Source organism: Carassius carassius, chromosome 22 (genome assembly GCF_963082965.1).
Source record: "Carassius carassius chromosome 22, fCarCar2.1, whole genome shotgun sequence".
Lineage (NCBI taxonomy): Eukaryota > Metazoa > Chordata > Actinopteri > Cypriniformes > Cyprinidae > Carassius > Carassius carassius.
This window is the reverse complement of record NC_081776.1, coordinates 18,333,169-18,348,381: the sequence shown is the minus strand read 5'-3', so window position 1 is coordinate 18,348,381 and position 15,213 is coordinate 18,333,169. Positions and strand designations below refer to the sequence as shown.

The following is a 15,213-nucleotide window of genomic DNA, read 5'->3' as shown; positions in this document are numbered from 1 at the left end:
CATTTTTACAACCCAATCCTCTATATTTACATGAACAAACCAGAATGTTGTTTTCTGTAAGGTGTTGACATGATATACAGAGCTTTCCCCCCATATCCTTATTCACTTTGTACTTCAAAGTGTAATCAAAGTGTTCACATTTCACAACCACAATTGAATGTGCTGCAACAGCTAGAAACAAAATGCTTTAACATACCAGAACAGCAGAACAGTTTATCGAACCTTTAGACAATATATAAACAGTTGTCTTTAAAAGTATTAATATTATTAGTAAATATGATCAGAGAAGACTTTGAAAATAAATCTGCATTTTTAAACCTCATGATCTTTTATTTAAAAAATTTACAAAAAAATCTAATATTTAATTAGAGAATGGGGGATATCTCATTGTGAAATAAACATTTTTCTCTCATACCTTTTTATTCAATACTTTTTGCAACCTCCTTTTGCCAAGATAACAGCTCTAAGTCTTCTCCTATAATGCCTAATGAGTTTGGAGAACACCTGACGAGAGATCAGAGACCATTCCTTCATTCAGAATCACTCCAGACCCTTCAGATTCCCAGCTCCATGTTGGTGCTTCTCCTCTTCAGTTCACCCCACTCATTTTCTATAGGGTTCAAGTCAAGTCAAGTCAAGTCACCATTATTTATATAGCGCTTTAAACAAAATACATTGCGTCAAAGCAACTGAACAACATTCATTAGGAAAACAGTGTGTCAATAATGCTAAATAATAGTTAAAGGCAGTTCATCATTGAATTCAGTGATGTCATCTCTGTTCAGTTAAATAGTGTCTGTGGATTTATTTGCAATCAAGTCAACGATATCGCTGTAGATGAAGTGACCCCAACTAAGCAAGCCAGAGGCGACAGCGGCAAGGAACCGAAACTCCATCGGTGACAGAATGGAGAAAAAAACCTTGGGAGAAACCAGGCTCAGTTGGGGGGCCAGTTCTCCTCTGACCAGACGAAACCAGTAGTTCAATTCCAGGCTGCAGCAAAGTCAGATTGTGCAGAAGAATCATCTGTTTCCTGTGGTCTTGTCCTGGTGGTCCTCTGAGACAAGGTCTTTACAGGGGATCTGTATCTGGGGCTCTAGTTGTCCTGGTCTCCGCTGTCTTTCAGGGCAAAGAGGTCCTTTCTAGGTGCTGATCCACCATCTTGTCTGGATGCATACTGGATCCGGGTGACTGCAGTGACCCTCTAATCTGGATACAGACTGGATCTGGTGGCTACGGTGACCTCGGAATAAGAGAGAAACAGACAAATATTAGCGTAGATGCCATTCATCTAATGATGTAGCAAGTACATAGGGTTTTATGGGAAGTGTTTCCTGTTCCGGTTGACCTAATTAATGCAGCCTAAAAAATCCTTTAACAGATTTGGATATTAAAAGCATATTAGTATGTTATGTGTAAGCCAGGTTAAAGAGATGGGTCTTTAATCTAGATTTAAACTGCAAGAGTGTGTCTGCCTCCCGAACAATGTTAGGTAGGTTATTCCAGAGTTTAGGCGCCAAATAGGAAAAGGATCTGCCGCCCGCAGTTGATTTTGATATTCTAGGTATTATCAAATTGCCTGAGTTTTGAGAACGTACCGGACGTAGAGGATTATAATGTAAAAGGAGCTCATTCAAATACTGAGGTGCTAAACCATTCAGGGCTTTATAAGTAATAAGCAATATTTTAAAATCTATACGATGTTTGATAGGGAGCCAGTGTTGACAGGACCGGGCTAATATGGTCATACTTCCTGGTTCTAGTAAGAACTCTTGCTGCTGCATTTTGGACTAGCTGTAGTTTGTTTATTAACCCCTTACTAGTCACCCCCTTTTTTGGCATGGAGACAGAAATGACATACCCAAAATAAAAGGTTTCTGCTCATGATTCTTTCTGACTAGATACATAATCAACCTTTGTTCACAAAGCTGACACTTCAAAGTTTACTGTTCAGGAATCAGAATCACTCAGACTGTTACGATAATAGAGATATATAAGCTCAAACATAAAAACAAAAATAAAAATATTAAAAACATATATTTTAAATGTATTTAAAAAATTGTTGATGTAGGATATGAGTTTGAAAACACAGTGTAGCTACAGCCACAAGTCTTCCAAAACTTCATAAAAAAAATCATTATCGAATCTGTAAAACTGTGAATTTTATGAAATATTTTCTAAGGCCATGTCATGTGTGTTTTTAGAGAAGGCTAATCAGATTGATTTATGGCACTTGTCATCTCTGTAAGATCTCGCATGTAAACTCTCATATGTGCTCTGAGTGTTTTTTTTTCTCTGACAACTCCCCGATTCATTATTCTATTGTTCTCACCAAACGAGTCTTTCACACCTCCGCCAGGTATGACACATTACCCGCATTATTCTTTTATCATTATTCTATTGTTTTTATTCCACCTTTATCAGCCTTTGTTGTGGTTTTTCAGGCTTTACAAAGACACAAAGCAGCGATCTCACTTTAGTCTCTGTTTGCATTTAGCCCTTATTTATCAAAAGTCTTACTATAAAAATACAACAAAACATTTTCTTACGACCTTACGTGAATTATTGTGCCAAAAATGCATTATGAAGAAGAAATGCACCTGCTATTAGTAGCATTAGCTAACGTTAGCATCAAGCTACATCAGACAATTTATGAAATTATTAGTACACTTTTACTCAAAACTCACTTTAAACCCCGATTGAGTGTTTATAATAACTTCCTTTAGCGATCAGGGGCCTGTTTTAGAAAGGAGGTTAAGTGAAAACTCTGAGTTGGTTAACCCTGAATCGCGGCCGTGCTCTTACATCAGAACAGATTCTTTGCGTTGCCTTACGTTTTTCTTTGCAAATGGTAGTTTTCTGTATAACATCGAAGATGCAGAACATATTAGTAAAGCTACTGTTTGCAGCACGGCCAGGAAAGTGTGCCTGACTCATAAGCGATTTCTGCGAATTTTTGTGGTGTTTCCTGGGCACAAACCAGTCAGAGTCATCAAAGAGGAGTTTTACAGGATTGCAGGTCAGTGGTGTATAAATCGGTTTAAATGAGACTGATAAAAGACATTCAATTAGAATATATTGCTGTGACAACTGGAAGTAACCTAATAATCAGAATTCCCTTTAGGATTTCCAAATGTGGTTGGATGCATTGATGGCACACATATTCCGATCATTGCACCTTCTGAAAATGAAGCAGATTATGTTAATAGGAGGTCCATCCACAGTATTAATGTGCAGGTATATACTGACAGCCTACTGTTTCAAATGGTAAAAGACTACATCACAATACTGTAAATGTGTCATTCTTTGCACTTTCAAGATCATATGTGATGCTGCACATATAATCACAAATGTGGAGGCAAAGTGGCCCGGGTCTGTTCATGACTCAAGAATATATCGAGAGTCAACCCTGAGCAACAGACTGGAAAGGGGTAAGTAAATGTATGTCCTATACACATATTTCAATGTATGCACTACACACTTACAGGAGAATTTCTATGCAGCACTAAAACAATATGAATTTTCTTATAGGAGAGATTGATGGCCTTCTGCTGGGAGATAGGGGTTACCCATGCCGACCAAATCTTATTACCCCTTACCCAGAACCTGAACCAGGACTCCAGCAGCGCTTCAATGTGTCACACTGCAGGACGAGAGCCCGGGTGGAGATGACCATAGGCCTGTTGAAAGCACGTTTCCATTGCCTACGTCACCTCAGGGTAACCCCTGAAAGGGCCTGTAACATTATTGTGGCATGTGTTGTTCTCCATAATATTGCCATGATTAGAGGGGAGCAACACCCTGCCCTACAAGTACAAGATCCTGAGGAAGACCCCATCAACCCTGCAGATTTCCAGGATGGAAGGGTAGTCCGGGATATGATCTGCCGCAATGTCTTCTCAGATTAGTCAAGATATCCACCACTACCACCAAAAAAAACAAAAAAACAACAGCAGTTTATATGGTCTTTTTTATTTCCCACAAAAAAAGAATAAACATAAAATCACAGAAATTTATATGCTCTTCTTCATTTCCTACAAAAAAATAAAAAATAAATAAAGGTTTTCATATAGTTTCAATACTTTCTAGAATACAACTGTGACTACACTCACCTTTAGCTTTTGTTTCAGAATTTCAATTTCCAGATCTGACTTTTGGATTTGGCGGTCCAAGTATATAAGTTCTTTGCTGTTTTTTTTCTATCTTTTTAATGAGAAGAAGTCTATATAACTCCTTAACTGGCAACTGAAAATACATTATTAGAGTTACATAGTGTAGCCTATTTGTAAAATTCTACAGAATTAAACTGTGGAATTTACTGTAAGTAACTGAACTGTGTTCATCTGTGCACCAGAAGTTGATAGACCTTCATCCTGTTGTTCTTCCACACTCTGGGAGGGTAGAGATAAGAATGACCATTTATAGATATAAAGTACTCAAAATAAAAAATGTGAATGTGTAGATTGTTTGATGTGTAAAGACCCATATTAACATGAGCTCTGTAGGCCTCTCTGTGGCAGCATAAACTGTTTCTTCATCCCCATCATCCTGTGAAGATGAGCATTTCATAGAGTACACTTTGTAATAATTTATGGTGAATTGACTATAGGCTACTTACAACTTCCTGTAGTTCTGTTGGGACAGAAGGCTCCAAAAGACAGATATTACCGTCAGAATCTGTTTGGACCAACAAAAAAACGATCACAAAATAGGATAGGAATATGAAATATCACAAAAAGTCAATATCATTTTTTTTTTACACATACTGTAGGTACACCTCTTACATTTTATGAAGGCACTTGAATCTTCTGGAGTGACTGGCTCAGATGAAGTCCCTCCAGGAATTCCCTCAGCTATTGGCCGTCCAGCATTCTGGCTCAGGGCCATCTCCTCTGCATTAGTCAGAGGTGGTGGTGCAGGTCCTCCCCCCGTTTTGCGAGCATCTGCCTTCTTTCTGTTGGCTGAGTAGTCAAAAAAGAATGAACATTTAGACCAATGTCAAAAATGCTGCTGCACTGCTAGACACTGAATGCTATTTAGTTATTTAATATGTCAAATAGGTACACTATAGCAAATATCAAGGCTTACCTGATTGAATTATGTTTTTATATTTCATTTTAAGCTGCTGCCATGTTCTTTTGATGCCTGCAGGATTGCACCTATACATGAAAATTAAATTAATAGGTTTAATAAAATACTGTTCTTCCAGTTTCACCTCTGATATTAAAACAGTTGGGAATTTACTATAAAATAGCTCTTAATTAATAACTACAAATTACATCTTCAACCAGTGTAATTAGATTAATGTAATAATTACTATTTCTACTTACTAATGCAGTGTACTTATTAATTTCTACATCCCAAATCAACCTCAACCACTTGAACAATAAGGACAGACAAGAAACTTTACATCTAATGCTTTCAAATAAACAATATAGGCTACAATTACATGAATTATCCTTGAATTGACCTAAAGTGTGTGTAGAGGGAGGTTACATTAAAAATATACCTTTTAAAATTAGATTTTAAATCAACTTTTTTTATATATACAATTGTTTTACAGTCTTTCTTACGCATTGACTTAACTCAGAGTCAGTCAACTTCGAGTTGATTGAACTAACTCATTTCAGCTGTTCTGAAACCGAAAACTCAAGAGTTTCCCACCTCAGAGTAAGTCAACTCAGAGTTCAAGTTTAAACTCATAGTTGGTTGAACCTCCTTATTGAAACAGGCCCCAGGGGTGGAATTTGGTCGTTTACTGTTGTAAAAATATGCTATTTATAGCCTTTTACATCGCTGCACAAGTTAGCATTTCAGATGTACATTTTCGATTTTTTCAAGAAAATCTCATACCAAGCTTCTCAGATTTCAAGAAAATCTCATACCAAGCTTTACTATCGTAATCGCGGGTTTATTATTCGGATATTTCGTGTGTACAGAGGTGTTTCGGTGTTGTTTTGGTCAGATAACTACCAGGAAGTGTACAGGAAGCATGTGACACGATGTGGCGGTGTCCGGTTATGACACTCTAAGATTGACAAAGAAAAGGACCAATCGGAGTCTGACTGACACACACACACACGAGCTCCGAGCTCTGCACACACACACAGAGATCGCTGGGAGAGGCTGTTTATCATCAGATCGCGTAAATCAGTGAAAAATAAATAGAAATGATGATTCTGTCTGAAGAAATATGAAGTAAACATAAGTAAATATATCCATATATCTCCGTAGATATGGGTGATTCTATAATTGGAGATACATTTTGCATTTCAATTTTAAAAAAAAAAAAAAGGTTGTCATACAGAACCATTGTTTAAGAATTACCTTGAAAACACTTTAAAGTTTATATATTCAGTGCTATACAAATACAGATAGTTTATTATTTTCTCTATTTTATCAAAATATCACCTGTTCATAGTTTTTCTCGTCAATTCTGTTACGGACGAACAACCAAATATATAGAAGTAACAGTACATCAAAAAATGATAAATCTTTTTAGTTTCATTTGTCATGTAGTCCTTTTATTCAGGCCTTTAAAACAGATATTAAATGTTATATTTATACAACTTCAAAATTAGATTTACCCCCAGGCAATAGTGGATTATCCAAAGGGTGCGCTTGTTTTTTTATCAAATTACTTGAACATTACAGGGTAGAGATAAAACTATAACATATATCTTACTCTTGCACAATATAAAAATAACAATATTAAGTAGTTTGATATTTCAATGTATTATCTCATTAATATTCAAGATGAAAGACTAAAAACAGAATTGACACATATGGCAACAGAATTGACAGGGGGTAACAGAATTGACCCAAACCAACCAGAACATGCCTATAACAAGAAAATAACTGCTGAGTTATTGAGAAATACTTGACCAGATATCCCTCTGGATCTCTACATGCCGTGTTGCAACCTTGGTCGGGGGTGGAATTAATCTGAGGATGTCCTCATGTGGGTACCAATGAACATCTTCACGACCAGGCCAAAAGAATAAATTTTTTTCCCATTTGGTGCATGCACTTGACCCTCACATGAGTCTCATTGACCTCCAGGATGGTACCAGGATAGATATCATGGTCATATGTGAGGACACACCATTGTCCAACCACATCCTGGCTCTCCCAGTGTATGTCTGTCTGTTGGTCTTCATCTCTCTCTTCAACAGCTCTCTCTTCTCCAACGGCTCTCTCTTCTCCAACGGCTCTCTCTTCTCCAACGGCTCTCTCCTCTCCAACGGCTCTCTCTTCTCCAACGGTTCTCTCTTCTCCAACGGCTCTCTCTTCTCCAACGGCTCTCTCCTCTCCAACGGCTCTCTCCTCTCCAACGGTTCTCTCTTCTCCAATGGCTCTCTCTTCTCCAACAGCTCTCTCTTCTCCAACGGCTCTCTCTTCTCCAACGGCTCTCTCTTCTCCAACGGCTCTCTCTTCTCCAACAGCTCTCTCTTCTCCAACGGCTCTCTCTTCTCCAACGGTTCTCTCTTCTCCAATGGCTCTCTCTTCTCCAACAGCTCTCTCTTGTCCAACTCTCTGCTTTCCATTTAATGTGAGAGGATCAGCAGGGAACTTGAATGTCTTTGTTTGGTGGCACTGGCACACCAACTTTTGCTGAGTGGAACAGGAGCAACTCACATCCCAGTAAATTAGCTGATATGGGAAGACCGTGACCACTTGGTGGATTTTCATGGTGAAGGGTACGACAGGAAGTGACTTTGGCATCACCTCCATTGCGATGTTAATGGCATGTTCTTCAATGTAGAACAGCTTCACTGATGATGGTGCATCCACCAATGCTTGAAAAAGTTTTTGTGCATTTGGCACATCTTTCCCCACTGTTAGCTAATGCGCCCGCTCTGCGTTTCTGTGTGTGTGTGGCTATAAACACACATTATGCATTTTTGTGTGTGTTTTCAGCATTGTGTGATTGTAACCAAGGCAGGGGCAGTGAAAACCAAGAGATGGACATTGGTCAATTCTGTTACAGTACCTTGGTAACAGAATTGACAGTAACAGAGTTGACATTTTTAGCATTTTTTACTAATAGCACCACATGCTAGCATATAGGCTAAGATTACATGGCCTGATACTAAAGATGATTTAAAAAACTTTTAATACCTCCTTTTGTTAATATTTTTGAACTTTGCTTTCCCTATGAGATTGTTGAAACAGTTTTGACATGTTATATAAGAACTCTTGGTGCAAGTGCCTGTAAGATTACATGGCTTCAGAGAGAACAAAACACATACCTCCTAGTTCTTCAGAGTTTAATACCAAAAGGGAAGTGACATAATCTTGCGTTGCTTAGGATACTGATGCGACAGATAAGCATAATTTAAAGAGACAATAACATGTAGTAACAGAATTGACACAGGATTTGTGGATTGGTATTTTTCAACAATAAAAGTTACTTTTAAACAAATTAATTTAGCATAATTTGGAAACTGTCACCAATAATAATTTATAAACAAAAATAATTAAAACCCCAACCTGAAATTTGTAATTTAAAACATGTTTAATGCATATTTTACCCTTGTTTGAAAAAAGTACCACCCACTAAGGACAGTATGATATCATGACTTTCAACATCATGAAATAGCTTTTAAAATAAAATATTTTCTAGTTTTACACTCTAACATTTTGTGACTCTTAAAAAGAATTAAAAAAAATTAAAATGTGTTTTTGGAGTAAAATTTTGGTAAAGCTGTTAAAAATAAATGGCTTCGGACTTCAAATGTATCTCCAATTAAAGAATCACCCATATGCATCTTTGGTCTATAAATCCTTATTGCCGCTGTTCAGTGAGTCTATGTGAACACAAATAAACCGCTGCAGACGTGACTGAATATGAATGAGTGGTGAATTTCTATTCAAAATGTGGCATAATACGGATTTATTATTTTGCACTCCTGACATATATTACTAAATAACTGTCACTGCAACAAAGTTTTTATCAAAATATTGGTCAAATATCGAAGCTAGAGTCTTTAAACTTTCAATTGATGCACAGTTTGTCCAGATCAAGTAAGAGAGTGATGTTTAACGTGCTGTGAAAGTGAAACAATAATAAACTGGGGCCGTCAGCGATGTTTGCACTTAAAGGGGCTAAGCGTGCAGAACAACCACCCAATAAAGCATTACAATAATCTAACCTTGAGGTCATAAATGCATGGATTAACATTTCTGCATTTGACATTGAGAGCATAGGCCGTAATTTAGATATATTTTTGAGATGGAAAAATGCAGTTTTTCAAATGCTAGAAACGTGGCTTTCTAAGGAAAGATTGCGATCAAATAGCACATCTAGTGTCCTAAGTGATGACGAAGAATTGACAGAGCAACCATCAAGTCTTAGACAGTGTTCTAGGTTATTACAAGCGGAGTTTTTAGGTCCTATAATTAACACCTCTGTTTTTTCAGAATTTAGCAGTAAGAAATTACTCGTCATCCAGCTTTTTATATCGACTATGCATTCCATTAGTTTTTCAAATTGGTGTGTTTCACCGGGCCGCGAAGCAATATAGAGCTGAGAATCATCAGCATAACAGTGAAAGCTAACACCATGTTTCCTGATGATATCTCCCAAGGGTAACATATAAAGCGTGAAGAGTAGCGGCCCTAGTACTGAGCAATGCAAAACATTCTTTTGCATAGACTTGAACACTTTGTTGGCATTAATGGAAGTGCATTAGCATGGTTTAAATCGTACTTATATGACCGCCATCAATTCGTAGCAGTGAAGGAAGATGTATCATATCGATCACAAGTGCAGTATGGAGTACCTCAAGGCTCAGTACTAGGGCCGCTACTCTTCATGCTTTATATGTTACCCTTGGGAGATATCATCAGGAAACATGGTGTTAGCTTTCACTGTTATGCTGATGATACTCAGCTCTATATTTCTTTGCGGCCCGGTGAAACACACCAATTTGAAAATCTAATGGAATGCATAGTCGACATAAAAAAACTGGATGACGAGTAATTTCTTACTGCTAAATACTGAAAAAACAGAGGTGTTAATTATAGGACCTAAAAACTCTGCATGTAATAACCTAGAACACTGTCTTAGACTTGATGGTTGCTCTGTAAATTCTTCATCATCAGTTAGGGACCTATGAGTGCTATTTGATCGCAATCTTTCCTTAGAAAGCCACGTTTATAGCATTTGTAAAACTGCATTTTTCCATCTCAAAAATATATATAAATTACGGCCTATGCTCTCAATGTCAAATGCAAAAATGTTAATCCATGCATTTATGACCTCAAGGTTAGATTATTGTAATGCTTTATTGAGTGGTTGTTCTGCACGCTTAGTAAACAAACTACAGCTCGTCCAAAATGCAGCAGCAAGAGTTCTTACTAGAACCAGGAAGTATGACCATATTAGCCCGGTCCTGTCAACACTGCACTGGCTCCCTATCAAACATTGTATAGATTTTAAAATATTGCTTATTACTTATAAGGCCCTGAATGGTTTAGCACCTCAGTATTTGAATGAGCTCCTTTTACATTATAATCCTCTACGTCCGCTACGTTCTCAAAACTCAGGCAATTTGATAATACCTAGAATATCAAAATCAACTGCGGGCGGCAGATCCTTTTCCTATTTGGCGCCTAAACTCTGGAATAACCTACCTAACATTGTTCGGGAGGCAGACACATTCTTGCAGTTTAAATCTAGATTAAAGACCCATCTCTTTAACCTGGCTTACACATAGAGAGCTCCGAGCCCGGCAAGACCCCCGAGCCCGGGGAACCTGTCTGGGATCGGAGGCCGGCCCAGCCCAGAGTGCTCCCCCGAGTGCTTCTACCTGGCGGGGGTAGAAACTTGGTTGAGGGTGCGAGATCGGGGTGGCGGAGGGATTCTGGAAATCGAGAGATAGCGAAGGAAGGACTACTTGATTATTTATAGGCGCTTTCCTCTTGAGCTGATTGGTAAACTGTGTAATCGCTAATGATGAACTGGCCGTGTTAATTATCCGTGCATGTTCCTCCCGAAATTTGTTTGAGAAACTTCCCTTAATATCTAAATCCGTTAAAGGATTTTTAGGCTGCATTAATTAGGTTAACCGGAACCGGGAACACTTCACATAACACCCTATGTACTTGCTACATCATTAGAAGAATGGCATTAACGCTAATATTTGTCTGTTTCTCTCTTATTCCGAGGTCACCGTAGCCACCAGATCCAGTCTGTATCCAGATCAGAGGGTCACTGCAGTCACCCGGATCCAGTATGTATCCAGACCAGATGGTGGATCAGCACCTAGAAAGGACCTCTACTGCCCTGAAAGACAGCGGAGACCAGGACAGCTAGAGCCCCTGATACAGATCCCCTGTAAAGACCTTGTCTCAGAGAACCACCAGGACAAGACCACAGGAAACAGATGATTCTTCTGCACAATCTGACTTTGCTGCAGCCTGGAATTGAACTACTGGTTTCGTCTGGTCAGAGGAGAACTGGCCCCCCAACTGAGCCTGGTTTCTCCCAAGGTTTTTTTTCTCCATTCTGTCACCGATGGAGTTTCAGTTCCTTGCCGCTGTCGCCTCTGGCTTGCTTAGTTGGGGTCACTTCATCTATAGCGATATCGTTGACTTGATTGCAAATAAATGCACAGACACTATTTAACTGAACAGGGATGACATCACTGAATTCCATGATGAACTGCCTTTAACTATCATTTTGCATTATTGACACACTGTTTTCCTAATGAATGTTGTTCAGTTGCTTTGACGCAATGTATTTTGTTTAAAGCGCTATATAAATAAAGGTGACTTGACTTGACTTGACTTGAGAGTGACTGAAAGGGAACTGACCTTACTGGAACATAAAAAAAGGTGACTGGGTTCTATGATCAGATAAAACAAAAAAAAAGAGCTTTTTATCAGCAAACATTCTCAGATAATATGTCTTAATAAGATGATATTTAAACGCTTAGTTTAATGATCAAAGCTTTGTACTTTTTATTGTGGGGATAAAAAATATAATGCAATGCAACGCAATCCTGACTGAAAGATAAACAAACATTGTGTCAAACTTATGGACTTTAAATTTGTTTTCATTTGCGTTTCCTTGACCTAGTATCTGTCTTCCTTTGATTACTTTAGCTAGTTCACCTGTGTTTTGTTAATTTTCCTCATTTGTCTATGTATTTAAGTTGCATCTTTACATACACGCCTTGTCCGGCCACTGTTTACATAGATGTGTGTTTCCCTGCCCTTCTGGATTATCTCATGTGTGGACTGTTGTGATTAAATGTGTTATAATTTATTAATCTTCAACGAGTCTTATACCTCAATGACACATTGCTCGTAAAACATGTTGATCATCATATATGATCATCTTTATTAGATTGAATCTTTTCCCAGAGTCTTTCTTTTTAATTATTGAAATTAAAAGAATATGAATTGTCTTCATATTATTGTGTGTATCTTAGTCTTTTAAATTTTTTTTTTCACTTTTAAAAAATCTCCACAATGCTTCAATTCTGGTAAAACACAGGAAGCACTGATTCACATGAAACTGGCGTTGTAAATAACACAATGTGATTTGACGCCCTCACTGGTGAGGCCTGAATTTGTGATTACAAGGGTTTTGTGAGCTTTGATTTATGAGTGGGAGAATTGGGAGATGTCAAGATGGAATTAACTGTAATTTGGAGGTGCGAAAATACTGTATTGTGTTGTGTAATGCTAATGCAAATCCAACACAATCTTCCCCTTCCCGCTTCATGATTTTATTGGACAACATATTCAGTTTTCTCTAAAACCAAATAACCTTTAATTGATTTATCGAGTTTATGTAACATTTGCAGCTTGACCAATTAAGGTATAGTTATAGAAACGTATACAAAGAGACCATTGATTTACACAAATAATTAAGACAGTTGTAATTAATATACTGCTTAATTATTCTTGCTTAGCACAAAGCTGTTTATAGAAAGTAAGAGGCGGCCACATGCGCTATGAAATATGTATATAATGAGTTCTCTTTCATCATCTCGTGTTCGAGATCCACCTATGGGAAGGGCATCCGTACCTGACCTCTGCAGAAGCATCCAATTGCACCAAGTCTGGCTAGACAGACAGAAGCGCGCAGCCAATGCCAGGTAAGGCCCCACCCCTTACCTAAGGGCATATAATGGCTACAACCCTGCTATTCTCCAGTTGAGATTCGCTTCTCGCGCTCTCTGCACTGACACAGTTCGGTTGGATTACGCTGCTCACTTTCGTGTCTTCAGGAGGATATATCGCCAGATCAGCCTCCGCCAGACGTGACAGTCGTCTTTTCAGCCTTTTCGCTGTGTTCTGCAATCGGAGCCGCCCGCATTCTCGCCTTTTTCACCTGCTCCTCCTTCCACGGCTGCCCGCCACGGATTTTTCCGAGCTCTTCGCTGATATGTCACTGTCTAAACCTTCCGCTTCTCCCGGGAACAGCCTATCACGGGCCTGCCCGGCCGCGTGTGGTGCGCTTATTGCCGCTAAGGATCTTCACCCGTTCTGTGTGGTTTGTTTGGGCCTTAAACACGCTCAAGAAGCCCTGGAGAATCCGGAAAATTGCAGCCATTGCCTTATGCTGCCCAAGAAGCTGTTACGACGCCGTCTTAAAGTTGCAGCGACTCAGTGCTATGAGCTTGGCCTTTCTGAGTCGGACGGGGGCGCCGCCTCACTTATTTGGGCTGACCAGCCCAATCCTGCATTCCCCGAAGAGGACATCTTCGCGGGCAACCGTCCGGTTCCGGCGATGAGGATGATGCGGCCCTTCTTGGGATCTCAGAGGACGAGGAGGCCATCCCGCCCTCTGGCGTTCCCCAGGCTAGTGTCCATGCAGCCCTGCCTCAGTCCATCCTCCTGGAGCTTTGTGAGCGAGCGGGCCGTTCGCCTCAACATTGAGTGGCCAGCTCCGCAGAGCGCCACCGACCAGGAGAGGGATATCTATGACGGGAAAGTGTTGGGACCTCCTCCCGGTCCGAGGAAACAACTCTTCCCCGTCCTTCCAGCGTGCGCTAAGCACATGAGGCACAATTGGAGCGACCCGCTCGACTTCAAACACGGTCTCACGGGCCTTGAAGTGAAGGATATGGCAGCTCATGGTATGGGTGACCCCCCCGCTATCGAGCCTTCCATCGCCAGGCACCTTAACCCCGCTCAGGGCGGGCTGCTCGCTCCCCCTAAGCCGGTCTTGCCCAACAAAATGGACCGTTTTTCTGCCTCAGTTCACCAGGCTGCGTACATTCCTGTCACCAAGCGTGCATTTCCATTCCTTTCTGGGTGTATTTATATGCACTTCGGTGTTGCTAGAGTTACTCTCGTGTGTGTATTACATACAAGTTTCATGTGCTACATGTGCACAGCAGTCATGTGTTTGCGTCAGTATTGCAGTTTCATGATTATGGGACGTGTCAGGCACCACCTCCCTGGGGCGACCATCCTTCTCTAGCTTTCAGAACCTCACTGTGAGTGTATTGGGCAATTTGGAGCTGTCCATGTCTCTCCCATAGGTGGACCTCGAACACGAGATGATGAAAGAGAACAATAGGTTACTGTCGTAACCCCGGTTCTCTGAAACATCGAGTGGAGAGATCCACCAGCTTTGCCCCGCTTGCCGCACGAGAAGCGAATATACTTACTGGAGAATAGCAGCGTTGTAGCCATTATATGCCCTTAGGTAAGGGGTGGGGCCTAACCTGGCATTGGCTGCGTGCTTCTGCCTGTCTAGCCAGACTCGGTGCAATTGGATGCTTCTGCAGAGGTCAGGTACGGATGCCCTTCCCATAGGTGGATCTCTCCACTCGATGTTTCAGAGAACCGGGGTTACGACAGTAACCTATTGTTTTATGTAGGAGGTGATGCACATGGGAAAATATGAGATCTTTAAAAATTGCACAAGACTTTAAAGAGCCTTTATATGCGAGTAGAGAAAGAGACAAGATGGAGAGAGACATTTTTTTTTTTGCATATTTCAGAAACAATGTTTCAGCAGTTTTTACAATCAACATTTCAGTATCCCAAAAATGCAGAGTTTAGTTAGCAACTAATATCCCACTACTATGCACATTTTTCTGAACGCATGGATTACACAGATTATGTACCTTGCAGACAGCATGACATAATGTATCCCAAGATGCAATGCGCTTGAATGGAGCTTCCATATTCAGTGTAATGAAAGAAGCAGAAGTAATTTAAACCATGTTTTTGACTCTTTGTGAC

At 39.8% G+C, this 15,213-nt stretch overlaps 1 long non-coding RNA gene across 1 annotated transcript; it reads right to left on the bottom strand.

The window, feature by feature from the left end:
- Positions 1 to 2,281: 2,281 nt before the first annotated feature.
- Positions 2,282 to 2,735, bottom strand: LOC132098414 (uncharacterized). The gene is made up of 2 exons (XR_009422913.1): positions 2,641 to 2,735; positions 2,282 to 2,519 (listed from the first exon to the last, which is right to left on the bottom strand). It is a non-coding gene; the product is annotated as an uncharacterized LOC132098414 (long non-coding RNA).
- Positions 2,736 to 15,213: the final 12,478 nt, after the last annotated feature.